Source organism: Herpailurus yagouaroundi, unplaced genomic scaffold (assembly GCF_014898765.1).
Source record: "Herpailurus yagouaroundi ecotype Mexico unplaced genomic scaffold, PumYag 253, whole genome shotgun sequence".
NCBI lineage: Eukaryota > Metazoa > Chordata > Mammalia > Carnivora > Felidae > Herpailurus > Herpailurus yagouaroundi.
The window spans coordinates 5,168,758-5,175,976 of NW_024412470.1; positions in this window are offsets into that span (position 1 = coordinate 5,168,758).

The window sequence follows — 7,219 nt, forward strand, 5'->3', positions numbered from 1 at the left end:
GAATCTGGGTCCTTGCTGTCAGAGAGTTTCTGTTTCAGTGGGAGGGGAAGGTCACTACAAAGGTAAAGTAATAAACACGTTGATTTTAGAGAATGGTAAGTATTATGAAGGAGACCCAACAGGATTGTGTAATGGAGGATATAGGGGAGCGGCTTTGGACAGGCCTTTCGGGAGGTAATGTTAGAGCTGAGACCTGAAAATAAGATTCAAGCCATGCAAAGACATGGGAAGGAGAGTGCGCAAAAGTCCTTGGGCAGGAGCACATTGATTGGTGTCTTTGAGGAACAGAGAGAAAGCCAGTGTGAGTGAGACAAAAGTGATCATTTACGTCAATTGGAATTTATGTCAATTGGATCATTTAAGTCAAATGGGCCGCAGTGGCTAGGGACACAGCTCTGCCCTCCTCAAAGTTGGCGAGGGTGGTGGAGGGTCACAAATTGAAGGAAGCATATATAGAGGTGAGAGACACAGAGCAGAATCCTGACAAAGGAATCAGCTCCACCTACATGGTTGGCCTAGAAGATTGGTTCTCAAACTGACCAGGATTAATGCTTCTTTTTTAGAGCAAATATTTTATAAGAACCTTTTCATTATCCCCATCCTTTTCATTATCAATCATCATAAATAATGTGACTTATCTGAACACATAGTTTAATTTAATTTAATTTAATTTAATTTTAATTTTTATTATTTATTAAAAAAATTTTTTTAGCGTTTATTCAGTTTTGAGAAACAGAGAGAGACAGAGCTCGAGCAGGGGAGGGACAAAGCGAGAGGGAGACACAGAATCCAAAGCAGGCTCCAGGCTCTGAGTTGTCAGCACAGAGCCCGATGCGGGGCTCGAACCCACACGTCACGAGATCATGACCTAAGCCGAAGCCGAACGCTTAACCGACTGAGCCACCCAGGTGCCTCTATTATTACTATTTTTAATCTTTATTTATTTTTGAGAGAGAGAGAGAGAGAGAGTGCGAGTGGGGGAGGAACAGAGAGAGAGGGAGACACAGAATCCAAAGTAGGCTCCAGGCTCCAAGTTCTCAGCACAGAGCTGGAGGCAGGGCTCAAACTCACTAACTGCAGATCATGACCTGAGCTGGAAGTTGGACGCTTAACCAGCTGAGCCACCCAGGCACCCCCTGAACATATACTTTTAAAAAGAATATCATGCCCTAACTATAATAAAAGGGAAACACTTATTTTTTTATTTTTAAATGTTTATTTTGAGAGATAAAGAGAGTGGGGAGGGGCAGAGAGAAAGAGAGAGGGAGAGAGAGAAGCCCAAGCAGGCTCCGTGCTCTCAGCACAGAATCTGACGCGGGTCTCAAACCCACAAACCATAAGATCATGACCTGAGCTGAAATCAAGAGTCAGATGTTTAACTGCCTGAGCCACTCAAGCACCCTGTATTTTATTTTTTTTTAAGATTTTATTTTTAAGTAATCTCTACACCCAATGTGAGACTTGAAACTGCAACCCTGAGCTAAAGAGTCACCCCCGCCAGGTGCCCCAAGGGAAACCTTTATGATACAATAAGGCCAATGCATAAGTATGTAGACACAGGTAGGGTAGAAAAGAAAACAGTCAGTGGCCAGTAAGTACATTCACCACGAACGGGATGGCTACAGTTGCAGGCTGAGACCTGGTTTGGTTGATTAAAACTTACTTTTAATCATCAATAGTTAGTAAACTTTCCTCCAGCTTTACAACTTGTTATGGTAATGCCATGCCAGTTTTAGGATTATGGTCAGATTTGGGGAAATTTCCTTCAGGCTTCTTTCATTTATGAGCTTTAAGATTTCCTGGCGGTTCGGGTTTGCTCGTGCAATGACTAATCTTCAGTGCTCTTCGAACTGTCAGCACCCATTAACCACGTCCCACATCCTTTCGGTGCTGGGCACGATAGGACACGGGCACACCCCAGGAGGACTCTTGGCCCCGAATCTATCTCACAGGGTCAGGCGACCAAGGAGCAGTGGAAATTCTCTGAAAGCCAACCCTAGCTTGAAATTAACTGTAGGACCGTAACTCCACAGTAGCTGGAAGTGTCTGCAAATCACATAAACCCAACCCTTCGCTCAGCTTCCCTTAAGCTGGATCACAAAAATGCCTGTGACCTGACAAGAGAAGTAGGGCAGACCTGAAGCCAGGGTGGAAAAATAGAGTGGCTTGAACCAATGAAACACTTGACTTTCCTAAAATTGAAGTAACGGTATGATCACATGAGCGCTCTGCTTGGCCCTCCCAGCAGTACAGGGCAGAGGACCCCAGCTTAAATTTCGTTGGCTTCGCCATTAACGTGCCTCTATTCCTACTCAACTTCCCTGTACTTCTGGTCCAAAGCCCAGCAAAATGTCAACTCTGAATTCAAACTTCTCTTTCCTCCATTGACGTCCTGCTGAGCACTGCTGGAGAAAAATCATACTAGTATGCATGACATTTTCCCTGCAAATCTGCCATTTTGAACCTCAGGCTGTAAATCATGCCCCATGGTTCTACAGATCTTGAATTAGTTTCCTATTTCCCTAAACAGCTGTTGTGAACATTTCTTACTGTTCTTAAATACTTATCCTTGGCTGCTTTCACTCTTTCTCATTTTAATGTCCTTATAAAATCATATATATGTATATATATTGATTATAATTATATATTTACATACAATAACATAATTTACAATTATGTATTTAATATATAATTATCTACACCCATTGTTACCATGTATCCTTTTTAAAATTTTTTTTTAACGTTTATTCATTTTTGAGAGACAGAGAGAGGCAGAGCGAGGCAGAGCATGAGCAGGGAAGGGACAGAGAGAGAGGGAGACACAGAATCGGAAACAGGCTCCAGACTCTGAGCTGTCAGCACAGAGCCTGACACAAGGCTCGAATTCACAAGCAGTGAGATCATGGCCTGAGCTGAAGTCAGACGCTTAACTGGCAGAGCCACCCAGGCACCCCTCTCTTGTCCACTTTTAAATAGGACTGTTTGCTCTTTTGCCATGGGGTTATAGGAGTTCTTCATATAGTTTAGATATTAACCCTTTATCATACGTATGTTTTGCAAATATTTTCTCCCATTCAGTAAGTTGTCTTTTCATTTTGTTGATGGTTTGCTTTGCTGTACAGAAGCTTTTTAGTTTGATGTAGTCCCATCTGTTTATTTTTGCTTTTGTGTTTTGCTTTTGGTGTCAGGTTCAAAAACATCATTGCCAAGACTTATGTCAAGGAACTTACCATATTTTCTTGTTAAGAGTTTTATTGATGGGATGTCTGGGTGGCTCAGGTGGTTAAGTATCCGACTCTTGATTTCGTGATCTCATAGATTGTGAGTTCCAGCCCCACATCAGGCTCCATGCCAACAGTGCAGAGCCTACTTGGGATTCTCTCTCTCCCTCTCTCTCTGCCCTTCCTTTGCTTTCTCCCTCTGTTTTTCTTTCAAGATAAATGATGATAATAATAGTAATAATAAAATATTTTTTATGATTTCAGGTCTTATGTTCAAGTATTTAGTCCATTTCAAGTTAGTTTTTGCTTTATGGTATGGGACAGTGGATTATTCATTGTTTTGCAGGTGGCGGTCCAGTTTTCCTAACACCATTTATTGTAGAGACTATCCTTTCCCTATTGTATATTCTTGGATTGTTTGTTGAATATTAATTGACCATAGATTTGAGGGCTTATTTCTGGGCTCTCTATCCTGTTCAATTGATCTATGTGTCTATTTTTATGCCAATACTATACCATTTTGATTACTATAGATTTGTAATATAGTTTGAAATCAGGGAGTGTGATACCTTCAACTTTGTTCTTCTTTCTCAAGATTACTTTGGTTATTTGGGGTCTTTTGCAATTATATGCATTTTAGGATTATTGTCTCTATTTCTGTGAAAAATGCCATTGGAATTTTGATAGGGATTGCATCAAATCTGTAGATTGTCTTGGATATTATGGACATTTTAACAATATTAATTCTTCCAATCCATTAACATGGGCTTTTCATTTCTTTGTGCCTTTAATTTTGTTCATTAATGTCCTGTAGCTTTCAGTGTGTGGGTCTTTTAATTCCTTGGCCAAATTTATTCCCAGGTATTCTATTCTTTTTGATGCAATTGTGAGATTTTGAAAAAATCTCTTTCTGGTAATTCACTATTACTGTATAAAAATGCAACAGATTTTTGTGTGTTGATTTTGTATCCTGCAACTTTACTGAATTCTTTTATCAGTTTTAACAGGGTTTTTTTTTTTTTTTGGTAGAATCTTTAGGGTTTTGGATATATAAGATCATGACATCTTCAAATAGTGACAGTTTTTCTCCTTTCTCTCCAACATGGATGTCTTCTATTTCCTTTTCTTGCTTAATTGCTTGGCATAGGACTTCAATACAATGTTGAATAAAAGTGTTGACAGTGGGCATCCTTGTCTTGTTCCTGATTTTAATGGAAAAGCTTTCAGCTTTTTCCCATTAAATATGTTAGCTGTGGGCTTGTCACATACAGTCTTTATTATGTTGAGGAATATTCCCTCTATGCCCATTTTGTTGAGAGTTTTTATCATAAATGAATGATGACTGTTGTTAGCTATTTTTCTGCATTTATTAAGATGATAATATGATTTTTGCCCTTAATTTTGTTAATGTGGGGTATCACATTGATTGATTTGAAGACGCTGGGCCATCCTTACATCCCTGGAATAAATCCCATTTGGTCTCGGTGTATGATCCTTTTCAGGTATTATTTAATTTGGTTTACTAATACTTTGTTGAAGCTTTCTGTATCTATATTCATTAGGGATATTGGCATGTTATTTTCTTTTTTTTTTTTTTCAGATTAGTCATCTTTATTTATTTATTTTTTTTATTTATATATGAAATTTATTGTCAAATTGGTTTCCATACAACACCCAGTGCTCATCCCAAAAGGTGCCCTCCTCAATACCCATCACCCACCCTCTCCCCCCTCCCACCCCCCATCAACCCTCAGTTTGCTCTCAGTTCTCAACAGTCTCTTATGCTTTGGCTCTCTCCCACTCTAACCTCTTTTTTTTTTTTTTCCTTCCCCTCCCCCATGGGTTCCTGTTAAGTTTCTCAGGATCCACCTAAGAGTGAAACCATATGGTATCTGTCTTTCTCTGTATGGCTTATTTCACTTAGCATCACACTCTCCAGTTCCATCCACGTTGCTACAAAAGGCCATATTTCATTTTTTCTCATTGCCACGTAGTATTCCATAGTGTATATAAACCACAATTTCTTTATCCATTCATCAGTTGATGGACATTTAGGCTCTTTCCATAATTTGGCTATTGTTGAGAGTGCTGCTATGAACATTGGGGTACAAGTGCCCCTATGCATCAGTACTCCTGTGTCCCTTGGATAAATTCCTAGCAGTGCTATTGCTGGGTCATAGGGTAGGTCTATTTTTAATTTTCTGAGGAACCTCCACACTGCTTTCCAGAGCGGCTGCACCAATTTGCATTCCCACCAACAGTGCAAGAGGGTTCCCGTTTCTCCACATCCTCGCCAGCATCTATAGTCTCCTGATTTGTTCATTTTGGCCACTCTGACTGGCGTGAGGTGATACCTGAGTGTGGTTTTGATTTGTATTTCCCTGATAAGGAGCGACGCTGAACATCTTTTCATGTGCCTGTTGGCCATCCGGATGTCTTCTTTAGAGAAGTGTCTATTCATGTTTTCTGCCCATTTCTTCACTGGGTTATTTGCTTTTCGGGTGTGGAGTTTGGTGAGCTCTTTATAGATTTTGGAGACTAGCCCTTTGTCCGATATGTCATTTGCAAATATCTTTTCTCATTCCGTTGGTTGCCTTTTAGTTTTGTTGGTTGTTTCCTTTGCTGTGCAGAAGCTTTTTATCTTCATAAGGTCCCAGTAATTCACTTTTGCTTTTAATTCCCTTGCCTTTGGGGATGTGTCGAGTAAGAGATTGCTACGGCTGAGGTCAGAGAGGTCTTTTCCTGCTTTCTCCTCTAAGGTTTTGATGGTTTCCTGTCTCACATTCAGGTCCTTTACCCATTTTGAGTTTATTTTTGTGAATGGTGTGAGAAAGTGGTCTAGTTTCAACCTTCTGCATGTTGCTGTCCAGTTCTCCCAGCACCATTTGTTAAAGAGACTGTCTTTTTTCCATTGGAGGTTCTTTCCTGCTTTGTCAAAGATGAGTTGGCCATACGTTTGTGGGTCTAGTTCTGGGGTTTCTATTCTATTCCATTGGTCTATGTGTCTGTTTTTGTGCCAATACCATGCTGTCTTGATGATGACAGCTTTGTAGTAGAGGCTAAAGTCTGGGATTGTGATGCCTCCTGCTTTGGTCTTCTTCTTCAAAATTACTTTGGCTATTCGGGGCCTTTTGTGGTTCCATATGAATTTTAGGATTGCTTGTTCTAGTTTCGAGAAGAATGCTGGTGCAATTTTGATTGGGATTGCATTGAATGTGTAGATAGCTTTGGGTAGTATTGACATTTTGACAATATTTATTCTTCCAATCCATGAGCAGGGAATGTCTTTCCATTTCTTTAAATCTTCTTCAATTACCTTCATAAGCTTTCTATAGTTTTCAGCATACAGATCCTTTACATCTTTGGTTAGATTTATTCCTAGGTATTTTATGCTTCTTGGTGCAATTGTGAATGGGATCAGTTTCTTTATTTGTCTTTCTGTTGCTTCATTGTTAGTGTATAAGAATGCAACTGATTTCTGTACATTGATTTTGTATCCTGCAACTTTGCTGAATTCATGTATCAGTTCTAGCAGACTTTTGGTGGAGTCTATCGGATTTTCCATGTATAATATCATGTCATCTGCAAAAAGCGAAAGCTTGACTTCATCTTTGCCAATTTTGATGCCTTTGATTTCCTTTTGTTGTCTGATTGCTGATGCTAGAACTTCCAGCACTATGTTAAACAACAGCGGTGAGAGTGGGCATCCCTGTCGTGTTCCTGATCTCAGGGAAAAAGCTCTCAGTTTTTCCCCGTTGAGGATGATGTTAGCTGTGGGCTTTTCATAAATGGCTTTTATGATCTTTAAGTATGTTCCTTGTATCCCGACTTTCTCAAGGGTTTTTATTAAGAAAGGGTGTTGGATTTTGTCAAAGGCCTTTTCTGCATAGATTGACAGGATCATATGGTTTTTCTCTTTTTTTTTGTTAATGTGATGTATCACGTTGATTGATTTGCGAATGTTGAACCAGCCCTGCATCCCAGGAATGAATCCCACT